The following is a 27,134-nucleotide window of genomic DNA, read 5'->3' as shown; positions in this document are numbered from 1 at the left end:
ATACAGGCATGTAGCCCTCCAGCCTTTTCAACTCTGGTTTCTGTATGTAGGCAGTTTTATGTATTATATTCCCAGATTTGATCCCAGGCTGGGGATGCTTCAAACTCATCTACAGGAAACATACTGTAAGTGTTGGAGCTCTTTGCCATCATATCTAGCACTGGGAGCTGAAATGAAGCTCCTTGCAAATAGAACAACCTGCTGCCTGGACCCAGCACTCACTCTCCTCTTCGAGGAGCAGAGGGTGGACAGAGTGAAGTGACAGGGGTTGGCTGACAAGGCCATTTACTGAAGAAGCTAAGAAGTTATCTCATGACTTGTGAATGCTGATCTTATGCCCTTTACACAACTCAGTGAGACTTAAAATTATATACTGTGAAGAGTAAAGATCATAAGTAAAAGGGAGGGCTCCTCAGATAATGGCATTTCAGTAAGCTTACAAATATGCCTCATTTGGGAACATATTACATTACAATTTTGGACTTGCCAAATTATCTTCCATTTATTACCAGCATCCTTGTATCAGACTCATATTTTAAGTTCTCAATTTGTGCAACTTTTGTTTTACCTCAAAAAAATAATATTTTCTTTAGCCCCTTTATCTCAACGCTCTTACCACCCAGGAATCAGAACTGACCAATAACATCAAGAAAAACCCTGACATTTTCTCCCAGCTGCCCAATTGAGGAACCACTAATTCTGCAGCACCACAATCAGCCCCACAGCAAGAGGTTCACCTTTGCTGGCACTGTCCAGCTTCAGCATCATGCTTCAAAGGTCAACTTTTTAGTCTCAGGAAAACACTGGCCAAACAAATGTGAGATTTTACATACAGAATTTATATCAAGGACATCAAGTACAGTGAAACAGATTCATTATGATGGTACACGTAGAAAAGTCTCAATTATCCAGCACAAACGGCCAACCCAGTTTCATCAAAGTGCTCTGAGGTCCTGCTTAGGATTTCAGATGTGTTATGAGGAGCAGCTGCTGCTCCAGAACATGTTTCAGTCTGGGCAGGATCAGGTCCTGAGAGTTCCCGGTGTGTGTTTCAAAGAAATCAGCCTCGGCCTTAGGTATTCAAGTTGGCAGTTGTAAATATTTATTCATTAAAGAAAGTTCTTGTTTGCTCTTGGTGCAGCTCCATAGCCTTGTAAAGACTCACAAACAAGGGAAATGTATGGGCAGTGAAGGGGAGGGAGGAATTTCTTTCCTTTCCTTGTAAGTTAAATAAAAATTACAAAACCAGCTTGTCTTGTGGAAAATAAACTTGTCCAGTTTTGTATACATGTGTTTACTGTACAAACTTTCAGTGACTCAGATGCGAAATGTGCCTCAGGTTTGTTATGAGTTTTGTTTAGTTTTCTAACTATCCCTGAGAAAACATAAGCCACAGTTCAGGCTGAAGTCTATCCCATCCAGTAGATTGCAGAGGATGCACAGTAAAACCCCAATCCTGTGAGTGTTCATGCATGCATGAATAGACCTGCATTCACTGCGCTTTTTCATGCATGTAATCATCCACAGGATAAGGGCCTCAGGCACAGTGAAGAACTTGAGTTCCTACATTTACTCGGGGTTGGAATTTGTTGCATTTTGACATAAACTGTTCATCTGATTTCAGAACTCACTGCTGCATTCATGCCAGTATTCCCAGCTAGGCAGGACTGATTTTAAGCAAGCTCTAAGAGACTACTTTTCCTTTCCTGTCAGCATTGATCTCCGTCAGATCCAATGTGCCTCCTTTTTAATCATCTTGCTTCTCCCGCAGCTCTCTGATTAGGTCACATTTCAATTTGTGCCCACGGAGTTGCTCCCATGTTAGTGTCTGGCAACATTACAAACACAATTTCTTGACGTTCGTGATTGAACCGGGTCAAAGACCCCCAGGTAACTTCAGAGAGTTGTAAACTTTTTCATGGTTTTGAGCTATTTCTGCTTCCTTGTGATGCATAAAGAAGATCTACAATATGGCTGTTAAGGTGCATTTGATTTGTTTGAAACTACAGGGAACTACGTGTCTCTCATTTTGCTTGCCTGGAAAAATTTATTGTGACTTCAGATGCCTTAATTGAGTGCCTCAGAGTGTTGACCTTCAGCAGCAGTCCCACCTATTCCCCACATCCATCAGTCATGGAGGTTAAATAATGTGTGGTATTAAAAAAAAAAAAACAAAACAAAAAACAAAAAAACCTCCTCAGCATTTGGTAGTCCACAGTCCCTTGGATCATGTAGCTGATTTCACTCATTCAGTAGCTAGCAGGGGTAGGGAGAAAGGAACCCTCTGAACCCATCTGCTGTTGGTCTGGGGATTTGGGATGGACCCAGGAAGTCACAAGTTACTGGCACCAGGTAGCTTGGGAGTTAAGACTTGGATCATATTTTCATTTTGGGGCTTCTGACCTTTTTTTTTTTTTTGTTTGTGATGAAAACCCCTCTTGGTGAAATAAATCTTCACCTCAAGTTAGCTCATGGTCATCTGAGTGAGGCTGGCAAAGATGGGACATTTATCTGGAGCTCCAGATGTCAGAGGGAATCATAGAATCATTTAGGTTGGAAAAGAGCTTGAGGATCATTGAGTCCAACTGTTAACCCAGCACTGCCCAGTTCACCACTAAACCATGTCTCTAAATGCCACAATTCCACATTTTTTAAATACCTCCAGGGATGGTGACTCAACCATTTCCCTGGGTAGCCTGTTTCAATGCTTGACAACCTTTTCAGTGAAAAATTTTTTCCTACTTTCCAATCTCAACCTCCCCTGGGGCAATTTGAAGCCATTTCTTCTTGTCCTATCACTTGTTACCTCAGAGAAGAGACCAATTCCCACCTTGCTACACCCTCCTATCAGGCAGTGGTAGAGAGTAATGAGGTCTCCCTTGAGCCTCCTTTTCTCCAGATGAAGTACCCCCAGTTCCCTCGGCTGCTCATCATCAGCTTTATGCTCTACTCCCTTCACCAGCTTCATTGCCCTTCTTTGGACACAGGAAGAAACATATGGGGGTTTCTTTCCATCCTAGCAGGAACAGCAAGGAGGTCACTAATACTAAACCCTAGGATGTTGAGAGGAGATCTCTTTGACAGGTGCATGGTTATGTTAGGACCTCCATTCCCTGCCAGGCACAGGAAATGCAGAGATACCCAACACCTCAGGGTAAAGTCCTGAGCAACACTCCTACTGCACACACACATTTCAGTCACTTGTCTGTGAACAGAAATACAGGAAAACTACAATCCAGTTTCATGGGCTCTTGGTAGCATGCTGTTTATTGTTCCCAGAGGAGCAATAAGGATTCTTAAAAGCAGATGGACTCAGACACTGATGATTTGCTGTAGAAGCAAAACAATGGGCCAGATTTTTTAAAAATAGAAAATATATCCATTACACAAGTAAACCCCATTTTCTTCTCTGCACAAAGTGGGACAAGATGTACAATGTTTTGCAGCAACTTTTGATGCAACTTTTGATGAAACTGAGTAAAGGGTTTTCCTAACACAGTAATCATGGAGAAATCAAACATGAGCAAGGACTTGAAAATTAATATAAGCACAGAATCACAAAATGGTTGACGTTAGACGGGGCCCCTGGTCCAACCCCCCTACTCAAACAGGGCCACCTACAACAAGTTGTCCAGGACTGCGTCTAGACACCTTTTTAGTATCTCCAAGGATGGAGAATCCACCATTTCCCTGGGAAACCTGTACCAGTACTCATTCATTCTCACAGTGAAAAAGTATCTATTGATGAACAGGGGGAACCTGCTATGTTTCAGTCAGTACCTGTTCCCTCTGGTCCTGTCACTGAGAGCCACTGAAAAGAGTCTGGCTCCATCTTCTCTGCACCCTCCCTTCATATATTTATACACATTAATAAGATCACAGCCTCCCCTAGTTTTCTCCAGATTATACAGTCCCAGATCCTATATCCTTTCCTCAGAGAAGAGATGCTCCAGTCCCTTAATCATTTTTGTGGCCTTTCATTGGACTCTCTCCAGTATGTCCGTGTCTTTGTCGCACTGAGGACCCAGAACAAGACACAGCACTCCGCATGTGGCCTCACCAGTGCTGAGTGGAAAGATCACTCCCTCAGCCTGCTGGCAGTCCTTCGTCTCATGCAGGACATGAGAGGACAGGCAGGACATGCAGGACACTACTGACCTGTTCTGCTGCAAGGGCACATTGCTCATTCAAATTCAACTTGGTGTCCACCAGGACCACCAGGTCCTTTACTGCCAAGCTGCTTTCCAGTGGGGTGACCCTCAGCATATACTGGCACCGAGGATTGTTTCTTCCCAAGTGAGGGATTTAACGTTTCCCCATGTCGAATTTCATGAGGTTCCTTTCACCACATTTCTCCAGTCCGTTGTGTCCCTCTGGATGGCAGCACCGCCCTCTGCAATATCAACCACTCCTCCCAGGTTTGTGTTATCAGCAAATTTGCTGAGGGTGCACTCTGCCTCATCACCCAGATCATCCAACAAGGACTGCATTCAGTGTTGACTCCTGGGGAATACTGTCAGTTATTGGCCTCCGACTAGACTTCATGCCACTGATCACAACTCTCTGGGCCCTGCCATTCAGCCAGTTTGCAATCCAACTTCTCCACTCATTCAGCCCACACATCAACAGTGTCAAAGGCTCTGCTGAAGCCCAGGTAGACAGCATCCACTGCTCTCCTCTCATTTACCAGGCCAGTCATTTCATTGTAGAAGTTAATCGAGTTGATCAAACATGACTTCCCCTTCGTGAAGCCATGCTGACTACTTCTGATGATTTTCTTCTCCCAAATACTCCACCACCTTCCCAGGGACCAAGAAAAGGCTGACTGACCTGTGGTTCTCCTTTGTGCCATGTTCTCCTTCATGCTGAGATGAGTCCTCCTTCATGTCATATTCTTGAAGGTGGGCATGACATTTGCTTTCCTTCAGTCTTTGGGTATTTCTCAAGTTGCCATGATCAAAGATTATCAAGACTGGCCTTGCAAGGACTTTTGCCAACTTCCTCAGCACTCATGGGTTCATCTCATTGAGGCACAGCAAAATCTGAGGCAAAGAGGCATTTAGTACTTTGGCCTTTTCCATATCCTGTGTAACCAGATCCCCCATCTTATTCAGCAATGAGTCCACATTTTCTCTAGACTTCCATTTGTCACTGAAGTACCTGAAGAATCCCTTCTTGTTGTTTATAGCGTCCCCGGCCAGATTCAATTCCATCTGGGCTTTGGCTTTCCTAACTTTGCTCCTCAGTGTTCAATGTCTCCGTATCCTCCCAGGATACCCATTCTTGCTACCACCCTCTCTATGTTTCCTTCGTAATGCAGCAAAAGCAAGGTGCAATAAAGGGTATTCCCTTCACTCCATGGAATAGTTACTGTCAAAAATTAACCTGATTAAACTCAAGCCAGTACCAAGATTGAAAAAATATAAAATCTGAGAAGAATTGTTATAAGCAGAGTATCCCTGTTGCTACTCCATACTTCTAGAGTAGGCTAACAGAGAACATCAGGTGGCCCAACCCAGCCTTCTGTAGGTCAGCATTACACCTGGATTGAAACCAACGTATATGCATATACACACATCAAACACATGTATATACACATCAAACTGTATAACTGAAACCAAACTATATAATATAAATATCAGGTATTATATAGCATGTATAATAAGGCTTCTCTTTAAGAGCTAGTGTGGCCTTTACTTTGATGAATTAACATATTTTAGAGGGTGTGTATCTGATTCATGATTAAAGCTTCTATATTTCTAGCACCAGAAGAAATTAAACCAATTTGCTGATCCTGTAGGTAGCTTGGTGTTAGAAAGAAGAGTTGTTTCTTTTCACATGGTAAACCCAGTAACCAGAGGTGGAGGGGAATTAACCCACATCAAAAAAAAGAACCAGTTTTCCTAAATGAAATTTTGTAATGTGAAAGAAACACTTTAAAGAAACTAATGAAGTCTAAATACTGCATCATAATTTGTCCTATTAATGTTGGTATCATTACTTTAAAATATATGTTACTGTAGATATTATATTTTTCAGACATCTAAAGTAGGGCAAAAGGAAAGTGCCATAAAAACCAAACAGATTTATGTCAGGGTGTATTTTCAGATGCAGAATTTTCTTGTGTAAACCCCAGGTTTACAATTATATATTACACATAGAGTGTAAGTTCTGTGTTTGAAACTGTCCAACACTTTCAAGAAAGCTAATATGTCTGTTTTGATTTTCATGAAATTCAGAACATAGAAGATCAAATACACTCAATAACTAGTGCTAAATGTCAATGACATACCAGCAGAAAGGAATTTTTTTCCCCATGAATATGGTATGAACAGAATGTGTTGGGAATAATGTCATTGCCCACAACAAGCCCTTTTCTCAAGAGCACATCTCTCCTAACAAATGTTGAAAGTTGGCAGTACAAGGGGCCCCTCTCCCCATTTCCATGTTTTGCTGTATGATCTGTACAGTTACCATCTTTGGGGCACTTAGGACTCTAAATTTAGGAGTCTAAATCCCAACTCTTCCCTAAAAGCTTGTCTTAAGTGGTAGGGTTCAGTTTAGAAGGTGCACAGCTCCCAGCAAGACTGGGAGAGAAATCCTAAGTGTCTCCAAAACATGTAAATGTGACATTCCCATCTGCCCACGAACTTGTGACCGAGGTCCTGCCCTCCTTCCCCATTCAGCTCATGCAGTCTATACCCAAGAGACCTTATCCCACATCACTCTGTTCCCAATCCCAACCCTGTGCCACCATGACCTTCACCACCCTTGTATTGCACATCCCCCAGGGTCCCTCTGGTGTACTTCACCCTCCTTCTGCATGTTGTTTCCTTCCCACATGAAGGGTACGTAAGCAACTGCAGTACAAGTCAGGCACCATGACTTGTACATCCAATGTTGGATGGATGCAGCATTTTTAACTTTTTAGAAGTGTAGACCATATTTGACTCCACTTTGTCCTTCAGACAGGTCCAGGCTCAGCTACCTACAACTTCTCAAATGCACGAGAAAGGCCACTGTCTGCCATCCCCCGCTCATCCACGCCGGGCAAAAGCTCCTGGCAAAGGTTTTTCAAAGGGCTGCACCAACGTGGTGCTTGCCCCTGCTCTTTGCCAGTGCAGGACACCTCCACTGTATGTGTGGATGAAGTGAAGAGTCAAGAGGAGGTTGAAGAAAGCTTCCTGTTGAAGTTAGTATTTGCTCAGTATCTGCTCAGTAACATGTCTAAGCTAGAAAAAGTCTGTCATATATGACAAATTTGCTAATGTAATGGACACATGCTTGCATTAGTGGTAAATAACTTAAGCCAAGTTTTCCAAAAGTAGTTGGAGATTTTGCATGTTGCAGTTCCTACTTGTCACTGCTTTGAACAAGAGAAGTGCAACCTCTCTGAAAAATCAGACTGACATCAAAACAACTGGTTCCCAACATTTTTTTCCTAAGACTTCTGCCTGGCTTTCATACTCCTCAAAAGAATCCTGCGCACCTGTGGAAAAAAGCTGAAACTTCCTCCTCATAGCCAAGATGTATCATTCAGCCCTGCCAATGCTCATGTTTGGAGCAGCAGAAGCAGGTCAATGAAGTGTGTGCATTGAGCATGATACACCACTGAGATTTCTAAAAGCATGAGCAGGACAAACCTGCAGTCTCCTGTATATGCACAAATAAAACAAAAGCCCAAGACTGCTCACCTGCCGTGGGAATTTCACCTATTTGCACAGACTTTTGGGTCATCTCATTTACAAAGGTACACATCTGACCACGGGCAGCAAAATAAGCAACCAATTTTCAAAGAGAACAATTGCAAATAAAACTTGTTACCCAGGGTGATGATTTCTCATCCACTCCGAGTATTTTTGACAAGAGGAAAAGTCTCATCTTCCCCCAAGTGCTGCTTCCTTAGAAATCTGCCCTGGCAGTTAAAACCTGCTTCTCAAACACTCTGGTGTTTTGAATCCAAGCAAAAGCTTTGGCAGCTGTAAACTTAGCACGGGCTCATTTTAAGTGATGAGAGGATACAGGCTGACAGTGAGCTGATTAGAAAGCTCTTAGAGCTCTCTCGGCTGAGTGGGGAGAACAGGACAACTTTCTTCGTGTGTTGCCAGAGAGGGGACACGGGGGCTGCTAGAGTCCAGCTTGCTGTCTTCTGCAAGACCATGAGGATGTGGGAAAAGACTATTTCAGGGAGGTTGAGCTGCCTTTGCCAGTCTGCCCCTTCCTGACAGTCTCTGTTCTGAAGATAACGAGGGAGGAAATAGCAAAACACTGTGGTAGAGACTCAATGAATTTGCAGAGACAACTGCAAGCTGTTTCCTGGCCCCAGCCTTATCTGGAGTCCCAGAAAATAACCCCTTCTCTGAGGCCAATAAATAACCCATTATGACTGGGATGAAGTATCTGGTTAAATTTTTGCTGCTGAGGGCTGCGTAGCAGGATGTGCTTTCCACAAAGAACAGGACCAAATGTATTCCTAGCCGTACTCTGGAGCAGGGAGGAAAGGCTCTGCAGAATCCTCTCACCGGGGGCAGGTGGGTTAAGTCAATGTTGTTTAAACACACGGCAGAAAATAAAGATGAAGAGATAGAATGGGAAGAAAGGGTTAAAAGGATGCACTCAAAAAGCTGCGTAGATGTTGTTGAATGAACAAAGCAGCAAGCATTAAAAATAATGCAGCAAAAAATAAAAATAAATACAGGAGGAAATTACTTCATTGCAGCCCACACTGCGTTATCAGTACAAAAGCTCTAGGAGCTGCTTTTCTTTCCAAAATGGCAGCTGACAGCTGATCTAAACAAAAGGTCATGAGGACAGTGAGAGGACAAGAGGGAGGCTCAGGGAAGGGGTAGACGGAAGATGCACCAGAACAGCAAGGGTTTAAAGCCACAGGCAACCACAGGCAGCCCCCTTCAGCACCCTGACGTCCCTCTGAGCTGAAGAAGATGTGTCCTAGTTCAGATGTCATCTCTGACCTGTTGCCAAGCAATGCCTATGCTTATCACATGTCAAACTTCAGGGCCCAGCCCCCACATTTCACCAGAAAGCGACTTTCTGCTCTGCAGCAGCAGCCCCACTGCAGTGCCAGGGCAGCAGTTCCCCAAGGATGTGTATGCACAAAGAAGTCAGCAGAGAGGCTCTGAAAATTTCACAAAATTTGGGTTGGTTTTGCATTTTCATTACAATTTTTATGCAGCTGTAAGAATACAGTGAAACGTATGATCATCCCTACCTGGCTTAAAGGACCACCCCTAGGGTATCTTCAAATTTACTAGCTACAGTCCTATTCTACCTCTGCAAGAAAATGACCTCTGTGAAGCAATCAACCTTTTGCTGGTCCCCTGAGCAGTCAAGAAGGCAATTTACACTGCAGTTCATTCCTGCTACCTTCATAAAGAAAGAAAAAAAGAGAAGGAAAAAATGCCTGCTCACTCCCAGCTACAAAACCAGTGGGGCAAAAATGCAGTTCAGCTGTATGGTGGTACCTATAAAACCAACTATCTTAGATGTAAGTTTGGTTTGGGGTTAGGAATTTTTTTCCTTTATAGTGAAAGAACTAGGAGTAATAGTCATAAATTCTTTCATTGAGTTTCCTGGGGTCTGAAAGACATCTGGGAGGATTATGGGAGGAATACAGTGGTTTGTAGCTGTTCTTGGAGCAGCCTTGATTTATGGCTCCATCTATAACTGCTGCAGTTCACCTGAAGCAGACACCAAAACTGTCCCTGGAGTTGAGTGATGATGATGTCATAGTTCAGCAGCCAAACTCCATGCTGGGAGAGGCCGTGGTCTGCTTCACCTTTCCCTTCCTTTGAACGATTCCACTTTATCATTTCCTAGCCCTGGGTGCATCTCCACTGGGATGCAAGCCCCATAGCCCCACTGTTACCTCTGTGGGACATGACTGTGGCTTGATCACACTTGGGAGCAAAGGTGGCAGTAGTGAGGTGCCCTGCTACCAGGGCGGAGGGCTGCCCTTCCTAAGACAAGAAGCACCACCAGTCCCTGTTGCAAAGTATCATGGAGAGGATGAGCAAGGAGGACACAGTAACACAGCTGTGCCTTATAGCAGGGATGTGCTTTCTTATCCCTTCTCCTAATTTGGCTCTTTCCAAACTGCAGCCTAATGATGCTATCAGAGAAACCTTATCATAGTTTTGTTGAAAAGCAGTCCTATATTAAGCAGGGATCCTGGAAAATGTTGAAGAGGGGAAGAAGGATTCATCAACACAGACAGACACATTTTTGCAGAGGCAGATGACCAGTTCTCCACAAAGCATCCAGAGCTTTCATGGTATTCCCAATTAGCCTTCATGCCTCTAGCTGACTTCCCATAAAAATGCTGAAGGGTCTTTGATCTCAGAGTACATGTCCTTATGAGAAGAGGAGGGGTAAAATTGCAGAGGTCAGACAAATGCTTGACAGCAGTTACTGCAGCTCCTCAGACCCCAGACAGCCTCTGTGGTCCTGTGCCAGAGATTGCAGATTTGGTTTGGTCAGTCCAGAGTTGAAAAGGCAGAGCAGAGCTGCTCAGGTCAAATCAGATGCTTAACTCTGTTTACATTTTGTGATGGGTGGGGAAGTTCAGTAAAAATTAGGATAAAAAAGAACAGCAGAAAAGAAAGACTAATGGGAAATTACATACTGAAAGTGTCAGCCTCCCCGTCATCTGAGTTTGGATATCAGTTAATGGCTCAGGCAGTTTCCCAACTCAGCCTACTCAAATTATCTAGAAGTGGCAAAAAACTTGGAAATTGTGTTTCCTTGGAACACACTATATCCCCAGCTTTGTGGCCAACACATATAGCACAGCTTTTGTATCTTACAATCTATTACTTTGTCTGATGCTAAAACAGAGCTCATACCCTGGAGGGATGAAACTAGTCCAAATGATAACAACTTAAATGGCACTAAAAATTAAAAAAGAAAAATGTTCGTACAGATATTCCTTACTTATGTGTCTGACAGAAATTCCTCTGTGAGAAAAGAATTTCAGGCTGTAATGGAGGAGTCAGATCTCTACTGGTTCCAGCCTTCTCGTTGACTCAATGCTTATGGAGCATGCATATAATGGTTTTTCCCCTGAGAAATCAAACTTATCCTAAAACGCCATGGAATTAAAGGGATGGACTCCCCTTCTGCTTACCTCTGCCAGAACACCCCTCATGTTAACAGCTCTCTGCAGCAAAAATAAAACAAACTGTCCACTATCATCCTAACTGTATGAAAGAGAAAGAGCTTTTCTGTGCATTGGGGCTTATTATTATCTAAAGCACTGGAGTTATTCTGGAAAAAGAAATCAGGCATTGAAAATCTAAGTGGAGACCTGAATAAATAATTTGAGGCTGATATGAAGGCTCATGTAAACTGAGCAATGTATAGCTGAAAAAGCAGTGGTTTGGTTCCCCTCCACCAATCCACCTCTCGGGAAGGGATACATGCCAAAATACTGACACCAGGTACTTAGAAGCAAAAGGAGCATGCTGCAAATGGAAACCTGTAGGCAGCAGATAGTGCACAGTAGACTTTATTGTCTACTAGCTAGGAGCCAGAAGAATTAAATGTATAAACAGAAGCAATAACCTGGTGATGGGCAACACCCCAGAAGTTCAGTCTGGAGACAATATCTCAGGTTATTTGAAAAATCTTCCCTGGAGCTGGGGTGGTAATCTCTTCTGAGCAAACATTTCTAGTAAACACAGACCTTCCTGGGTTGGACTCTGCAGGAGCTCTGCCAAGGAGACCACTCCTTTTTGTCTCAATGCAACTCCTTTCATGGGGAGTGCAGTCCAGGGACGGATGCTCAGCTCTCTGTAGAGCCCCCCTTGTGCAGACGATTCACCATGTGACTATCTGGTAGCTCAGATGAACGTGGAAGACAGGAAAATGCCACTGAGTCCCAGTAAACAGATCAATTTGCAGAAAGGATGAGTAACCATTAACCTCTTTTCTTGAAAGGAGAGAATTGGAAAGCAGCTGGGGGCTGTGATAGAGAGGGTGCAACAGAAAATCACTAAAGACTTTATTCCCGGTTGTCTCTGCTTTATGTGTCCCCATGTAGTGAGGTGTGGAAATACTGGGACCATTTGCATGACAGGAGGAAGAAGAGGCAGACAGAATAGCTGCCATGTAGGAGGTATATTTCAAGACCGGTTTGTCAAATACGTTTTGCATATACATTTAGCCACAGACAAAAGGAAGTAATTTATTCACCAATTCCTGTGGTGAAAATTACTTCAAGACTTATTCCATACCCATGTGCCAAGCACACTCCTGATACAAATCCTACAGTTACACACCCAAACACACACATGAGCACACACGCTCCCACATGCAGAGAGATCCCATTAGTGGCACTAAATAACTTATGAAAATGGTTAGTTATGTTTTATCTGGAACAAAAACTAAATCTGGATGTGAAAAGACAATCAAAAAAGCCATCATGTTGAGACTCTTGAAATAGGAAGCATCTGTCTGGGAGGAAGGCACCGCCTGCCCTGACACTGAGCCATGGTGCAAGGAACTCTGTGCCCAAAACATGACTCTCTGCAGAGGGCTGGGGACACAAGTCACCTCACCTGACTTCGTATTTTCTCATCCTTATCATCCTGGAATACTATACATCCATGACCATTTGTACAGTGCTCTGCATGCTCCACCAGGACTATCATGCCCAACAGAAACAGAAATTTGGATGGATGAAAATGAGAAGGCTCAGGGTAGTTATTTGGGAGCTCCATCAACAAAATCATTATTCAACATGGGAAGTGGTTATGATGTTTGGTTGTGGTGACACATTTGAGCTCGTGGGAGCTGGGGCTTCCAGGTAGGCTACAAAGAAATCTGGTCTGCAATGAATGTATCTTCAGTTCATCATAGGCAACGGGAGAAATGGTTCATCTGAAATCCATGAGATTTGGAAGGCCCTCACCTGAAACACAGGCTTGTCAGAATCTATTTTCCAGAGGTTCAAAGAACATAAAAGAACCAAAAACAAACAAAAAACCAACCAAACAAACAAACAAAAAAAAAAAACAAACAAAAAAGCATACAACATAAGCAAAGGAACAAGAACGTGAGAGAGAGCAGAAAGGGGAAATCTTGTGCTGAAGGAAATGAACAAGTTGTATTTTTGGCTGTATGTTTCACTGTAGAAAGGAAACACAACATAATGGACACACTAGCGCTCCAAAAACCACATCTCAGAGATACCATTAGCTCAGGAGGTTCACAGCATATATAAGCTGAAAAAGACAAATATATACTTTGTGTAATCACAGTCTGAGTAAAGACTGCAGAGACCATTACCACACCAGAAGGATAACTCAGCCAACCACAGTCTCATAGGTTATAAAAAACTGCATTCAAGAAAGTCAAATAGGCTCCACAGAGCTTTTGAGATGACAGAAATGACAGGAAAGCAAAAGCATTTCTGAACTGAAGGGACAAATCCTGACCCACCAGTCCTACAGAACAGCGTAAGCTATGCATAATTATCTGAGGACAGAGACATAAAGAACAAGAAAATAAGGCTGTTTAAAGCCAATAATTGTTTCCTATGCTTTCACAGAGCTGTGCTGAATAAAATGCATTTGTTACATTATGACCGTGGGTCACAGAAACCATAGTAAGGGAGGAAAACGCAGTAAGATTATATGTTGCAAGGAGACATAGCTGCACTAAAGATGAACATAAAAAGCAAAACTGAATAGAGATCTAGAATTTCTAAATTACCCTTGGCCCAAATGTCTGGCTTACCACTGAAATAGTATAATTATAAAGCTGGCATAAAAAACAGGACATGGATCTAGTTACTAATTTCTTACTAGCAATAGCAGGAAAACAGTTTCTGCCAGTAGCGGGTCTCTTGACAAAAACCTTGTGTCTTCTACACGATGTGACCTATAGGGAAAACTGTTTTTAATCAGGCAAATCTATAAATGGTATGCAGTTGTGGTTGGTCTTCTCAGATGTCAAAAGGAACAGAGGAGAAAGCGGAGGAAAGGGGGGGGGGATATTCACTGTAATTTCTCATTTAACACTTCACTTTCTCTGAAATGCACAGTGGAATTTTGCAGATTTAGGAGGCTGATTTTGTCATGCAGGCCAGTGATGGCAACAGTGTCACCACACAAGCCAGGTGAAAAAAATAAGTTAAAAAAAAACCCAAAACTCTTCCTAGTAGTCTTGTTTTAGCCTGTGTGCTCCACTTCAGCTTTGACTGCAAATACAGGGGCCTTTTCATTGCTGCCATTCTGAACTCAGTCTCTCTAATCTCTGTTTTCCAGTACACACTTAAGCCTAAGCACATGAGCTACACCACTAAAGTCAATGGCACAGTTCCGTGCCAAGATGTTAAGCATGTGTTCAGGTGTCTCACTGGGTCTGTCCAAAGAGTTTGGACAGAAAATAATTCTAAATAGTTTTCTTTTTCTCTGGTAGGCGTTCAAGAAACAGCAATCAGTGGAGTGAAATAACATTTAAATGTCTTACACCGTATCATAGCCTATAAATAGTGTAAGGTTGTGTGGAGATTTTTGTCTTGCCTTTTTACCAGTGAAAAGTTTTCTTCAACAAAACTGAACTTTTTTGCCATGTTTCTGCTTTTTCCTGAGGTGTTTGAGCTTTTGACAAAAATCTGAACTCTTGAAAACCTAATAGCTTGGCTGCCCTGAAAAATGTAGAGTTTATGGTTAAAAAACATTTTAATCTTCTGATGAAAAGACAAAATTTTGTGCAGAGCCAAGTCCAAATCATTCAGCTATTGAGCTGAACACATTTTCCCAGGAGACACATGGCAATTGGATTAGTATTAGAAGGGCATAGCCCCTTTCATGTCAACCAATCCAGTTCTAACCTCCTTTTTGCAAACCTGTGATCTATACTTCATATTTAAAATGTCATTTATTTATATGTGTGTGCATATTGTGTATATGTATTTCCCTGTTATTCTGCCATGGGTATGTTGGGGGCCCTCCAATGCCCGAGAGCTGCCAGGGCGCTTAAGCATTTATGACCTGTGATTCAGAGTGGGTCTGAAGGTCATTAAAGGCTGGGTGAGGAAGCAGTTCACGCGACAGCCAGTTTACCATGATTGATTCCTGTGCTATAAAATATTGTGAAACCTCCCCATTAACTCTTTTTCTCTGCAGAGGGCCTACAAGTGCTGGTGAAATCCTTGAGGAGCAGCTGTGTCAGAGCATGGGCACAGGCAGCACTTGTCCCACCAGCTTTTCCAAATGGTTTTCTGAGTAATGTCACAACACTACTGCGATGTTGAAAAAAAAGGTCACCAAGGCTGATAGATAATGATTTTCAAAAACAAACAAAACCCACGAGTTGAAGAAATATTTTTGCTCTTAAAAAAAAAAAAGTCCACATGCAGCTCCACAGCCATGCAATAAAAGGGGTCATTGAACTGTGCTATGATGATGTTATCTTACCAGGCTCATGGACAAAGGTGATCCATGAGCACCTCCTCTATCCTGCACTGAACAAAACAGACACAACAGCATTGCAGAGGTCCAATGATGATCACCCCATGCTGCCTGCATGTCTCATCCCATTCTGGATAGAGTTACAATTTTCTCAGGACAGATGAATTAGTTCCTTTCAGGCATTATTGGCAGAGCCTTGTCCCAGTGGTGTCCATCTGCCTGTAGCCTGGGACTGCCCTTTTATGCTGCACCAAGGCCACAGCCCATTCCATATCATCCTTTCTTCCAAAAACCCTGACCCTCTAACAGACATGCATTCATCAAACAACAACAACAAAAAAGCAGGTGTCTCCCAGCACTCTACACAGTGAGAGAAAGCAACTCGCTTCCATTCCTCAGCACGTGTTTAGACATAGTGTACCCAGCAATAAGACCTCAGATATGTAACCTGTTGCACATGTATATTTTGCCATAAGACCAGAAGCGCACTGTAATGTGATCAAGGACGTTTGGGTTTTGGTGACACAATAAATACAGTTGTTTGTACGGCCAAAAAAAAGAAAAAAAAAAAAGAGGAAGGAAAAGGGGTTCTGGCATAAGACTCAAGTATTTCCAAAGGAGAGGGAGGCTGTTCCTCTCTCATATCTACCCCAAAGTAGAAAAATCATCATCATAGTCCTAAAGGAATAAGCAGGATCACCCAAAGAGCAAGACCATTTGTGAATAAAAGCAGCAGAATCTAATCTTTAATACAGACCCCTCCAGATGTCTTCTGCTCCCTCTTATGATCTTAGTTCTCAAGTTTGCAGTGCCTATAAAAAAAGTACCTTTTCACTCTCTCATTTGTTTGCCCAGAGATGTCATTCACATCATCACAAAGACCTCGCTGGGAGTCTTCAAAGGAAAAGGGTTGTTTAAGCAAAAAGACATCTTTTTTTGTCCCATGCTTTCAGCTAAAGTAATTGACATTTTTGGCTTCTACTTAAAGTGGAACCTTAAATCAGGAAAAGAATATTATAGAAAGCAAACTCCAAACAGTCAGTTTCTAAAAGGTCATCTTTTTATTTATAAAACAAAAATAACTTTTTACTTTTACCCAAACCTAGTATGGAATAGTTCTCTGTAACAGTAAAACCAATCAGACAAAAAAATACTTTCTCTGACAGAGCTGGAAAGTAAATTCAGCTCAGCAAGAAATGTTTGTTTCCACAGGCTTCGAGCTTTTTATAAGTTACATTCAACCATCCCTCTCCAATTATTATAGGCATAAATTACAAGGTGAGCCAAAACATGTAGTCCTTTTTTTAGAGCAAAATGCAGGGGTTAGTTCTCTTGGTTTCTGCTGAAGAATAAATTGTATCATTATAGCCTTCTTCTAGGTCTTGTTATTCTGACTTTTTGACTCTCACTAGCTGCAGTCTATACAATGCACAACTGTATTTGTTCACAAGGAATGCTTTCGTTCCTTTTGACTTTTTCCTTTCCACTTCCTAATGGTTTACATGTAGCAGCAGAGCTTTTGAAAAATTACCTAACACATACTATGTTTAATGAGTACATTTAAACATACTTTAGCTACAAATCTTATCAGCTGATTATTTAACCTTTGTGGATAGGCTAAATATTTTCTTCAACGCTTAAATAAATATGATACATGGTTCCTGTGGAAAGCCTAATGAGAAGGAAGTTGTTTTTAAACTTAAGTCAAGACTTCGCCTTTAATTTATTTTATCAGTATTTTTTTCCAAGTGATCAAAGCAAGTAGTTTGTATGGCAGACCTAAATTGCTAAAAGAAAAATTAAGTACTAAAATATTAATGCTGCTGGACTTTGTTTGGGGGATGGGAGTTGCATGCCATCTGGATGGACAGTCAAGAATTTGCCATGCACTATGAAGCACATGGTATAAGGCAAGAAGTCAAAATCCTGCTGTCTCTCTAGGTGGATTTAAATAATTAAAATCAAGATGTGTGCATGCTTTCGGATTTAAATAACAATAAAGCATGTCCACAAAATGCCTAGTGTTTGTCCTGGCTCCCCCAAATGCCTCATGAACCAGGCCTCACTCCAGAGCATCAGTTTTTCACGCATCAGCCCAAGTGCCTGGAAGTAGGCAACCAGTCTGTCAGGGTCATGTAAAAGGTACATATGTATCTGTCATCACTGGATAGACATGGGCTGCAGCATTTTCAGACACCTCAGATGCAGCACAGAGCCATAGCATCCCTCCTGGTCTGCTGCACCAACCTGGAGCGAGGCACTGACCCTCCACGGATTCCTGAGATGCAGGTGCTACAAGGTAAGGGATAGCTCAGAGCTTTTGCTGTCCCATACTTGAGACTTAGGTATGTATGACAAATGTGCTCACACGTGTACAACACCACATATCCACACAGTGGATATCCAGTAGCACTCACTGCAGCAGGAGTGGGGTGGCCCAGGGCTAGCCAGAGTAGAAGGCTCCTTCGGGGCACAGGTCCTTCAATGGGGGTTCTGAGCCCTGCTTCCCAGTGCGTCTACATGAACTATTAAAACCATCCATGTCATGGATGTCCTTTCCTTTTTGAAACCAAAACAGAACACAGACACGCACACAGGAAATCACCCAGAAAGTGTGCAGGAGAAAACTTGGGCTTTACTCTAGGACAGGCTGAAGGAGGTTGTGAAAATGCACTGACGTCATGAAAAGAAAGAAGTTGAATAGGTCAAGAAGCAGAGATGTGAGCTTAAGGAAATGGCAAGGCACACAAGAAAAGATAAGGGAGATTGTATAAATAAATAAGCACACAGAAAGGAGCTGAGAGCTCTGTGAAAAAAGCCTTACTCTTGAACTAGAGTTCACAGTCCCTTTTCCGCCTGAGAGCCCCTAGAAGGTTTTAGAGGAGGAGCAGACCCGTTTAGAAATTTCACAAAGGGACATCACTGTGTTGCACCCACAAACTTGTTTTCCTTTGTAGCCTTTTGTAGATCAAGCAGAGGGGACCTGCAGCATCCCCACTCTCTCCCCAGGTTCACAGACCCTTAGCTGGAAGGAGTTCCGCTTTCATAATTAAAAATGAAAAGAACCAAGACAGCAAAAAGGACAATAAACAGTACAAGGAAAGCTGGCTTAGCACATCTTTAGTGCTCTAATCTCTTCAGAAGAGAGAAAACAGAGAGGTAACTGAAGTAGTATTAGTTTAATCATTATTGGCAGCACGTTTCCTCAGGTCAGAAACTGAAAATTAATGAGTATACTTACAGAGTTTTAATTACTGTTCTTAACTCCTGAGTGTAAACTTCATCTACCCACAGGGAATCTTCTCTTCACTGCTGGAGATAGCTGTTAGAGGCATGTAAAAATCATGGAATATGTTTACATTTTTTCCACTGTGGTTGCTTTAATTTACAGTGACATTTGTTAGATCACGTATGTTAAGCCACAATAATTTTTACATCCTGTGTGCCAAAAGCAGACACATACATCATACCTGATTCTAGGAAGGCAGTGCAAGCAGACGTATCCCACCAAACTCGTCTATTCACTGTGCTTTATCATTGCACTGAACTTGATCCAAGGAAGTAAATTAAAAGCCAATACATGTTTATTTACGCTGATCATCCGAAAGATGTGTCCATAGAAAAGTTAGCACAGGTTCTACAAACTCACCGGTGTCAGGGTTGGTGCCTTGGTGGCACATGTGTGTGCCTCCACATTTCCCTGCATTAGCTGAAGTCTGCTCCATGGACAGTCCAAGGGAAGATACAAGGGTAACAGTCTAATATAAAATATGATGATGTACAGAAGTGATTAGTGGGTGGTGTTCTGGGCCTTGCATTACTAGTTCTTGATGTTCACTCACAGAAAACAAGCCCTTCACGTGCCCCTAGGAAGAACTGTCAAGCTGGAAACACAGACCAAAATTGATTCTGTAGTGAGCGTACAGGCTGAATAGAAGCAATGAGATACGTTTCAGGTATATGGAAATCAACATCCTGGCCTTAGGAATGCTGGGGTGGGACTTGGGCAGCAGATTTTCATTGCCTCTAATTTGAGACAACCTGGGTTGAAAAGCTGTCCTCTTGCAGGCTACAAAAAAAGGTTGTGTGTGCTACAAATGTAGTCCAAGCTCTATGAAGCAAATCACTAGTTTGGAAGTTTTTTGAGGGAAGGAAAAACTTGAAACATAGAAACAAACTAAAACTGGAAGAAAATGCAACATAACCCTAACAAAAGCAGTTTCTGCCTGTCTACCAGAACATTCTTATCTGATTTTACAGACAAAGGAAGTATGGGAAGATGTCATTTATCTGGACTAGAATAAAGCATTTGATACTCTGCCAGATGGAAACTATTAGTTCAAGTAGAGAAAGTGAGGATTAAGATAAGAATTGCAAAGTAGTTAAGGAATTGGCTAAAGGGGAGGTGACAATGGTTTGAGCTGAAAGGAAGAAAATCACTAGCAGAGTTTCACAAGAGTCAGTATCAATCCTTTTTATTTCTTTAACAATTTTGGCACAAAAGGCTGTCTAGTGAAACTTTCTGATGACTGAGGTTGAGGATCCTTGTCCATACTGACAAGCAGCAGAATTTTACCTAAAAAGAGCCAAATAGTCTTCAGAAACAATAGACATGGAGGGAAATTTGACTATTTAAGGTAAAAGGGTGTGCACTTAAGAAATCATGAGTAGCAGCTTGTGTTAGTCATGTATCCAGCAATGTGGCCTAACCACTGGAAAAGGTAAATGTCACTTAGAATGAAGTAAAGTATTTCCACTACAGGAAGGAAAGTATTCCTCAAATCAATAAATGCCAGGCACTGGGAGAACCTCTTCAAGAAGACCATGACCAGTTTTGGTCACCAAGGCTTTGTGTGTGCTCTCTGGCTTGGAGTCCATGCAGTGTGGCACAGAGCATGCTTAAACCTCTAAACCCTCCCACCTTTTCAAAAGAGTTGAGCTCAAATTGCCTTTAGGAATGGTCCTCAGCGTTTTCTAGCTCCAAAACCAAGCCCAAGTACTGCCTGGGAGGGTGAAAATTAATATACACAAAAGCCACGAGGACAGTAAAATCATGTGTAGGTATGTCTGGCCTAATCCCTTACTCTGTTTAGTCTTCTGAGGTGGACATACCCCAGCGTGCACAGGATTTGGGCTGGATTACTGCATGCTGAAGAGGAAGGCTACTAGAATGAGAGAAAAACTGGGGAACATCTTACAAGGGGAGATGAGAAGCACTTGTTTCATCTAGCAACACAGCGGCTGAGAAAGAAGATGAGTGGCATGAGAACTAGGGAAGTAATATTTAAATCAAAACATAGCACTTGCCATGAATAGATTGAGAGAGGCATAACAAGCTTCTCCATTCATCCAGGAGAGCAGAATCCATGTTCTGTATGTGTCCACTCTCTTCAGCCTTCTTCCGTGGTGAAAAACTATGTACATAAATCCAGCATGCCGTGGAAACACCTTCTGTTTTTTTCAGAAGAATCACTAAACACAGTACATTCCTACTAAAAAAAATTGGTTTAAATAACAACAACAAAAAAATAGATTAAAAAAAATCTTCTAGCTGCTAGATTTTTTCCATTGACCTATAAAACACATCAGGAAAAAAAATTTGCTATTTGACATTTAAGTAAGAACTCTTTCCTTGTGATGCACTGTGGTGTTGTTACAAGGACATAGTCAGACATTTGCTAAGTAGGCTCTAGTTCTAATTTTTAATTTCCTAGTGGCAACATTCCCCTTCACCTCCCCCAAACCCCAGTCTCCTATATGGCAGTGTCATGGGCTGTTGCCATGCCACCAGCCAGCCACTGATCTTTTTTGAGAACAAATGTGTACTTATTACAAAGATTAAACTGGTGACACAATTTATCCACATGCCAAACACTGAGGGTATAGCATCCCCATGATGCTTTTAAATGACATTAATCTGACCTGGCCTGACCACAGTCTTCACAACAGCAGAGTTTCTCCTTGGCCAGAACCAGAGCTCAAATGAATTGCACTTTATTCACTATAAAGCCCTGAGCCTTAATCTCTCTGCACAGAACTTTCTGAATATTTCTTTTAAGTTTACTAAACATTTCTTTGTTTCAAAGACACAGAGCAATTGCTGGGGAATAGGGAGGGGGATGAGGGAAACCCTGTGGTGGCAGCCTCCATCACTCTGCAAGGATGACTTCTCACACTCTGTAAGTCTGACTGAAAAAGTTTTCAGTCTGGGAGGTCTTCCTCAAGACAATGGGTTTTGAACCTGCACCTCAGAGTGTTAACTGTGGAAGAGGAAATTGTCATTATTTGACTGTTGAAAGTCATTGTTTGACTAACAGAAACAAGTGAAGCACTAGAAGTGCCCTACATCAGAAAAACATCAACCAAAGGAGACCTCAGGACTAGTCCATGTGATGGAGCAGAGCAATAGTTTCAAGCAGTTTGCACCCAGGACTAAGTCTCAGGGGGGCTGAAACTGCCTTTGAAATGGAGAAAGCGCAACAAATCTGACGACTTTCAGTAGCCCTTCTTGTTCTCATTCACTCCTGTTGTCAGGTGTGCCAACTCCCTGCTCCTGAAGGGTAAGCACAAAATCAGAGGTGGTGTTTCACTCTTTCTCCTCCCTGCTGTCTCCTGTCGTTCCCCTCTCCAGAATCTAGCATGTTTCTCCTTGCTGGCACAGGGTTTGCTGGCACCAGGACACAACCTGCACCTGGCCTCAGTGGCCTTTTTCTCCTTTGTTAGAAAGGATCCTGGTACACACCATCTCTTTCTCATTAGCTTTTACTGCAATCCATGGGACATGGGGCAAGAGGAAAAGGGAAGAGGGGACAAGCCAAGTTTTGTAATGCTTAGATGTAGTTTCACATCCAGGAAATGTGAGATCCTCCAACCACAGGGCTGACAACATTACAACAGAAGCCACGCATCCTAATACAAATGTTAAACAATGTGCTTCTCTGACCTAACTTTCCTTCAGTCTTCCCACAAAACCACAAAAAGTAGGAGGAGAAGAGTTAACACATTCTCATCTAGGTTTCCTTTGACAAATGAGACAGCCTGTCACTGACTGATAGGCAATTAGAAGTGTGATGGATTGGTTTGAGAAAGCCAAGCCCTGTATTTGTCCTGTCTATCTAGGTCCAGCAGAGCCTCTCCCACAAAAAAAAAATCTATATGGAGAAGCATTTTCTGCCACAGGCATCAATCAGTATCCTACTGGGTAAATTGGACCTGAAGCAGCAACAGCAGTCCCCAAGTCTGATACTACATGTCTGCATGAGAAATCACGGGCTGGTTCCTCCTGTCACCAGGGTGGAAAGGAAGAAGAGACATCTATCAATGCCCTGCAGAGAGGAACAATGCACTTCCTTGGCTGCCCTCCATTGCCCGTGCCTTGCTGGAGAAGCACACTCGCTGCTGTCCCCACCAGTCATTGAGGGAAGGGACGAGCCAGTCCACAAGGACCAGCTTTGCATGCAGTATCAACCCAGGGAGTTATTTATAGTCTCTCGGGAAGTGACAGGGGTCATGGATGTGACTGGGAGGGAGATTCAGACCAGATGTCCGCAGGCCCTTTCCAAGGAAGCTCACATAAATGTGCAGCACAGCTCGCAATCGGAGCTGCGTTGTGTCAAACCGCTGTGGTTATGCAAGGACCAGTGTGATAGCGCCGCGCCGGCACTGGAGCAGGGGAAGGGATTCTTGCTCGCTAATTGAAGAGAGGCCTCGACCAAAGGAGAACAATGCGCGGCGCTGGGGTGGTGGGGCTGCATTGTGAGAGCCTCTGCGAGGAGCAACTCTGCTGCCAGTCGCATTGTTCCATGCTATCTCCATCTGCTCCTGGGCCAGAGCTCCTCACCCTTGCTCGGGCCAGCCATGCACATCTGCATCCCACAGCTCCACCACCCACCTCTGCCAAGGGCAGTGAGTCCTCACCAGCAATGCTGTTGGACCTGGGTGCTGGTGGAGGTAGAGCGCTCCTTTGAGCATGGGATATGCTTCTTGTGTTTCCAACATTGCCAGTGAACCCAAAGCTCTTACCACAGCTTTATTGTTGCTGTTACTATGAGACCAAGTCCACAATAACTGCATTTTTCCAATGCTGGTTAAACAGATGCACTTTGCCAACAAGAGTTTTGTTTTTCAAAAAAAACAAAAAACAAAAAAAAAAAAAACTTTGCATGTGTTAGCTTTTGCTCAATGGAATTAGAGGGAGGTCCTCAGATGTTGAAATCAGAGAAATGCCACTGAAGTCAACAGAGCTCATGCTCATCTGTGTGGCTGAACCTTGGACTAGAGTTTTACTAACGGGTGGCTGATCAATATACAATTAAACCAATCACAAACTTGAAACCAAGAGACCAGTTCCTTACTAACGACAACAAAGAGGAGCAGCAAAAAGTAAAACAGGGAAAGTGAAGGGACCTCAAAGGAGGGGAAAGGAGAAGCCTGTTGAAATAGGAGAGCCTGAAGTTACTTTTCTAATACAGCCCACAAACAATGCTAAAGAAACTCCCCTGACATGCAGCTCTATCACTAAGCTCCTTAGCTTTTTCAGTAAATCCTTATCCTTATCAGCTGCTGAGCACAGGTTCCTTGGCTGCTTGAGATGACATGAGGTGAGGTACAGGATGAAAAGTAATTGCTCAGCTGTGCTGGCTCAGGACAATGAAGGACTTGCTGCAACTTTCAGTTACACAAAACCAAGATCCTGGAGTCTTTTCTAAGGACGTGGCATTTAGCCCATCTGTCACAGTTTCAGGACCTACTGGAAAGCCCAGCACCTTGGGCTGAGAGAGTCTTCAGATAAAATAAGACATTTAGAAATAAAATAAGAAATTAAGAAAAAATGGAACTGAAAATTCAATAGAATAGGAAATGTTGCAGAGTTTTGGAACATCAGCTTCATGGTCTTGTCTACATTTTTATACAGCTCTGCACTGCCCTTTTAGCTAGATTCAGAAGCAGAAAAACCTCCCTAAAAAGGCTGGTTAATTACCAGAAGTTTCAAAAAAAATCTGTTATTTCCCAGCCAGTTTCCAGGTAGTAAAACTTAATTTCTAAATTTAGTTAGAAATTTATCTACATTTATTACAAGCTAAGCCTAATTTTGCTTTCCCTTTAAACAAAATTATTTCCTTCCTCTAGAGAAGCACTTGCCTGTACCCAGAACTGAGCAGATATGATAGCTGGAATGAGTCTTGGAATTAATTCAAAGCTTATGTGAAATACAAAAAAAAATGTAGATAAACAGATTCTTAAAGAATTAAAGTGCTAATGTTCTTTGCAAGAAAGCAGCTCCATGTTTCATCCAAAGACTCGTCCCCCTTCCCTACTGGTTATGCAGTCTGGTTTGAAGAAACAGACACAGGTTTGGAAGGAGATGGTTTAAATAAAGCAGCTCTGCACTTATAGGTATTAGCTCTTCCTATTCATGTTTTGCATTCCCCTTACTCACAGGAAAAGATTAATTTTCCTACCGGAGAAGTCAAAAGCCCAGGTAGTTCCCAATCCTGTCCAAGCAGGACCTAGATTAGGTGCCCCTCAAGTGAATGCAAGGTTCTCGGGTAGGGGTCACCAGGGGGAAGCATCAGGAGACCCCCATGCCAGGTAATAGCAAGTCACTCCCTTCACTTCTAGGCAGCTGCTCATATTCCTTAATCATTTTCACATTGACTGTCCAAATCCAAACATTTCCATCTGGATAGTCTGAGAATCCTCTGGAAAATCCTCTTGTGTACCCCACTAGCCCTGGATCTCAGCAATTCCTTAGAGCAGCGAGCTCCAGGAGGCTGAGTATCATTTTTGTACTGCAGTTTTTCTCTTGTTCGTTTTATGACTGTTTTTCTTTAGTTTAATTGAGCACAGTTGGTCCAAGACAAAGCAGTAAAATGGGTGTGAACTAAGGAGGGCCCTCTACATTTGCTAAGGATGGTCTTCTCTACAAACCCAGCCTAATCACCTTTTCATCTCATTCTTTCATTTCATTTACAAGCAGAAGAGGTGAAAGCCCACCTGTTCTTTCATCCTCTGCTCATGTTTAGAAACTGCATCCAATGTAATGCTTTGCAAAGGGACCATTCCCATATTCCTCTTTTATTTTCCCCACAATTGCTTTCTCAGAGGTACCTTATACATTCAGGGAATTCAACTACCTTTTTCCTGACTGCCTGTTATAGCAGTAAAGGGGCACTCTCCAGCCACTGAACTTCAGCCTACTGTGGAGATGTCACGGACCGAGATCGCTGCTCCAAGTAACTTGTGCAGCCACTTGGGGAACCAGCCTGAAGGGCTGGGGCAGGACAGCCCATTCCACACCAACTTATCATTTGGGGACAGCTGCTTGAGATGAACAAGCACCATACATTAAAAAAAAAGTGCTGTAAGAGGAACATTTCATTTCAGATTCCTCTTTACTGATGGTTTCCTTCAATCTTTTGCTGGCATTATCTTTTACCTAGCAAATCAAATAATGAATGGATCTTTCCTGTGTGTAGCCCCATCAGCTCAGAACACAGCATATTCTCCAGTTATGTTTATCCAACTTTCCCTTCCAGTCCCATTTGTACTGATACTTTCGTTCTTGAAATAACAATTATTAAACCACTTGGTGCCTTTCATGGTTAATTATTTCCTTTGCTTAACGTAGTCTGTCTTCAAGCTGTGGGCTAGGTCTTGAACATACCTCAGCATTCCCATTTTCATTTCCTATGAGAAATAGTGTTGAAAAGTCCTTGTTATTGAACTATGGAATTCTGTCACACACATTTCTTCCCAAAGTTTCATCATCTAGAAATTTGTAATGACCACTATAAAAACATTTTTTTGGACCTGCTTTTCATGCAACCGGTGAAGGTAAATTTACTTGGTTTTGTTATGTTTCTCACATATAAAGGTTAGCAGGTTACTGGACTGACTTTCCTGTTATATGACCGATGCAGACAGGAAAATCATATTAAATAAATAACTGCTATGAAATGTACAAAATTTGAACGTGTTCTCTGGCTCATGTTTCATTATTTTTATATATCAAGTACCAATAAAATCTAACTTGTGTTTACCACTTCTGCAAAAAAAACCCAAAAAACAGATGACTCAAAAATTTTTATACAGTTTTTTTCTACTTCAGCTGCAAATACTACAAAGAAAGAACCAAATCCTGTCTTAAATTATCTCTGTGTGATACAGAGTAGTAGCACATTCCTTAATTTAATAGAATAATATTGATAAGTACTGAGATGGTATGCCTATTTTGCAAAGTTATGCCTAAGGCTTTGTTCCATTATAGTTAGATAAAGTGTGTTACACTAATGTGCTTAAACCAACAGACTCTTTTTACATTTCCAAGCTGTAGGGAAGAAACTTTAGTAGTGCAGAGCACGTTGTTGTAACTGCAGACGTATTAGTCCCAGAGAAACACACAGCACACTCGAGCTAATGCAGAGACTTGTGTAGATGTGACCCAAGTTACTGCTACTGCACAAATTATGACACCAGCATTGCTCTATGTGATAGGAATAACAGGCCAATCTCTCATCCACTGGCCAATGTATAGTCCACAATGGGAAACAAAGACACACTTGTCAACCCGTTATAGTGCAAAAGTTACACAGAAAAGGAAAAATTGGGCTGAGTTTTCCAGAATTTGGAAATAACTCTAGATTCTGTTCAAAGTTAGCAAGGATTATGTGTATATGCTTACTTGCTGCTTCATCTTAT

This window comes from Chiroxiphia lanceolata, chromosome 1 (assembly GCF_009829145.1).
Source record: "Chiroxiphia lanceolata isolate bChiLan1 chromosome 1, bChiLan1.pri, whole genome shotgun sequence".
In the NCBI taxonomy this organism is placed as follows: domain Eukaryota; kingdom Metazoa; phylum Chordata; class Aves; order Passeriformes; family Pipridae; genus Chiroxiphia; species Chiroxiphia lanceolata.
This window is presented reverse-complemented; position numbering follows the sequence as displayed.